Source organism: Triticum aestivum, chromosome 4D (genome assembly GCF_018294505.1).
Source record: "Triticum aestivum cultivar Chinese Spring chromosome 4D, IWGSC CS RefSeq v2.1, whole genome shotgun sequence".
Taxonomy (NCBI): Eukaryota; Viridiplantae; Streptophyta; class Magnoliopsida; order Poales; family Poaceae; genus Triticum; species Triticum aestivum.
Window position 1 is genome coordinate 455,553,955 of NC_057805.1, and position 3,930 is coordinate 455,557,884.

Genomic DNA, 3,930 nt, shown 5'->3' on the forward strand with positions numbered 1-3,930 from the left:
TGCTGAAAGGAGGTTATCAAAATTCTGGGTCTGAGACGTAGTCAATCTGTATTAATGCAACTAGCAAATATGTCCGTGTGTTGTAATAGAAAAAAAAAAATGAACTCCGTACTTCGCTATGAAGCAAACGCCGACTCCAAGTCATCGTCATGCATCGGTGACAGGTACCAGCAGAGATTGAGCAACCATACATGACAAGGAAATTATAAATTGATATCACACACATGCACGCGGGCAAGGCTTGGATCAACTCCCTCCAGCTTTACTTGATATATAGAATTGCTACATGAAGCATAATAAGGATTTAACAGAAGCAGGAGTCCATGTACACAATTCATATGCGAGGATCGTTTGCAAATTCAGTTATTGGAATCCTCATGCCGACCATGATAATTTTTGTGCTAAGCTAAAATTATTTCACGCACCAACAATTTGCCAATATTCATATGTTAAATAGGTGACACTAATCTATCTACATACTCAGCACCAAATTTGATACAGGCAAAGGTGTCCCGTCTTTTTATGAGATGGTGACTATCGTTTTGGATGGAGTAGACTTTGACGATCCGACTACGAACGTGCGAGGACGTCGCGTCTTAGCAATCGCTAAACCAACTCCGCGAGGTTATTGACCACGCCGGAGCACGATCAACCTGACCACGAGGGTCTATTTCCTGCAAGCAAATGAAGAACAAGCAAGAAACTAAGATTGCAATCTGGATATTGCGAATAAAAGAGGAAAGCTTTATTGATCAAGTTAGTGTATGTGACGTCTTGGTCTGGTCGTTGAACACAAATAAAATACGCGAAGTTGCAGCTATGGCGAACTTTTAATCTAAACAAAATCCAAAGTCTAAACGATGCCTGAAGGGCTGTATATATGGAGGAATAGGGGGGAATTTCGTGGCCCTTGGAGGAGGGGTCCGAAACCAACCCTAACTCTTATTTCCCCACACATACAGACTCTAAAAACAGCCTATTTTCAAGTATTTCGAAATTACATGGGCCTGGCCCAATAATAAGGTGACGCAGCACCTAGAATAGCCTCTGAACGAAATTTATGAAGTGGCATCTTGTATATTTCGTCCAAGGCTCCATGCACTCATTATGGTGGCTTCAAAGTTCTGAAATCATCAAGGGAAACTCCGTTCTTGTTTCCCTTGCACAGGTCATCAACTCCATGCTTGTTCTTGCTCCAATGTTCATCCTTCTCCAAGCTAGGCCCTTCATTTGTAAGCAAAACAAATGTATCCAATTTAGGCAGCATCATATTTTCATGAACATTAGAATCATTACCAAGAAACTAAAGTACTTGGTAATTTAATTGGCGTGCGCGAGCTCTAGTAATTGGTCCAGTATGTATAGTAGCAGTGACTGTGGGTGTAACAATGGTATTGATGTCCTCATCATCCTCCCCTTCTTGAAATGAAGTCGTCCTCGACGGAAGCTCATCTTCCTCACCCAAATAAGGCTTCAAATCTGTAATGTTAAAAGTGGGACTAACACCAAACTCTACAGGCAGCTCAAGTTTATATGCATTATCATTTATTTTCTCTAACACCTTAAAAGGACCATCAACACGTGGCATTAGCTTTGATTTGCGCAAATCAGGAAATTTATCCTTACGCAAATGTAACCAAACAAGATCTTCAGGTGCAAACACAATATGTTTTCTACCCTTATCTCCAGCGAGTTTATATTTAGCATTCTATGCTCAATGTTTTCCTTAGTTAACTCATGCATTTTTAAGATCAATTCAGCATGTTGTTTAGCATCAAAATTAACCTTCTCCGAAGATGGAAGAGGCAACAAATCAATAGGTGCACGAGGTAGGAAACCATACACAATTTCAAAAGGGCACATCATAGTAGTAGAATGCAATGAACGATTATAAGCAAATTCAATATGAGGCAAGCATTCTTCCCACATTTTCTTATTATTCTTCAAAACAGCCCTAAGCATAGTAGACAATGTTCTATTTACTACTTCAGTTTGTCCATCAGTTTGGGGGTAAAAAGTAGTACTAAAAAGCAGTTTAGTCCCCAACTTAGCCCATAAACATCTCCAGAAGTGGCAAAAAAATTAGTATCACGATCTGAAACAATAGTATTTGGCACACCATGCAAGCGAATAATTTCACGAAAGAACAAATCAGCAACATTAACAGCATCATCGCTTTTATGACATGGAATAAAGTGTGCCATTTTCGAGAATCTATCCACGACAACAACTATGCTATCTCTCCCCTTCTTTGTTCGAGGTAAACCTAAAACAAAGTCCATAGATATATCCTCCCAAGGAACACTAGGTACAGGCAAAGACATATATAAACCATGAGGATTGAGTCGTGACTTAGCTTTTTGACATGTAGTGCAGCGAGCAACAAAACGCTTAACATCATGTCTCATCTCACTAGTAGGAAAAGGGGCTTTTACCCCGGTTCATAAGGGCCTTTAGTCCCGGTTCTGGAACCGGGACTAAAGGGTCGTTACTAATGCCCTAGCCCTTTAGTCCCGGTTCTTACATGAACCGGGACTAAAGACCGTCCACGTGGCCGGTGCGGGGAGCCCAGGCAGGAGGGCCTTTGGTCCCGGTTGGTGCCACCAACCGGGACCAATAGGCATCCACGCGTCAGCACCTAGCAGGAGCTGAGGTTTTTGTTTTTTTTGAAAGGGGGGGTTGGGGGTTTTGGGGGGTTAATTTAGGTTGTTATTAGGTAGCTATTAGAGACAAGTGTCCTCTCTTATATCTCCGTGCTTGGTTTACCAACGCTACGTACTGCTATGCCTAAACATGGCTTAGATTGAAGTGAAGGCAACATGTGGTGCATGTCGAAAGTAATACTAATCCGGACTTGATCAAGTTTGGATTGTACTACTTTCGACACGCACCACATGCATGTTGCCTTCACTTCAATCCAATCCATGTTCATTTCACCCGCTGATATATAATAACTCTTCGTGCACGCATCATGCATCATCATATATAATAACAAGTCCTACTAATCATCATCATACAACTTCTACTCGTTATTAATAACAAGTCATACGATCATCATCCTCACAGTCATCGAACCAACCCTACTTAATTGTTCTTAGCACATGATCATCAGTATTAGGTAGGATCGAAATACCCTCTTTAAGGTAAAATAGCATAAAACAATATAGACCCTGACTCTCCATTATGGAGAATGGAGATCATCCTGTCTCCAATTCTTGCGCCTCGCTTCCTTTTGCTTCCAAGAAGCTCCTTGCGACTGTCCATACATTTTTTCCATTCTTTGATTTGCATGTCTCCACTTCTTTTAGAAATCCGGTATGGACAGTTGAGATTCGTAGGATGACCTGGTTGTATATTCAAAACATCAATCCTACCATTCTGATACATCAAATGAGGCACACAATCCTCTGGGATTATCTGTTGAAAAACATAGTAATAACTTCATAGTTAGCAATGATAATGCACTAGTTTTAGAACTATGCAAAATATGCACGGATGTCGTAATAGTAAGAAATCTTACCAGGGTATCTCCATAGTAGTTACCGTAGTTCAACACGTGCACTAGTGGCACGTATGGAGGACCATAATGATGAGGAGTTTGATTGTAGATATTGTAATTCTCAATATCAGTACAAAATCCGACCAGATGAGTTTTCTCCTTATAAGTTAACTCAGAGCCATCGGTGTAGTAGGTTCTGTCTACCATGTTCCGCACATTGTTTGAACAATCAAAATAAGCTGTCAATGAAAATAAGCTGTCAACTATTTTGAAATGAACAATATAAATTAGCTAATAACTATGTTTGAGAAACTCACATAGCGGTAGAATTGGAGGCGTATCAACAAGGACCCAAATGTCCATATTGTCTTGCTCGATGTCAGGATCACCAAGATCCATGGTGACAAGCATACCCTCATCAAAACCATACA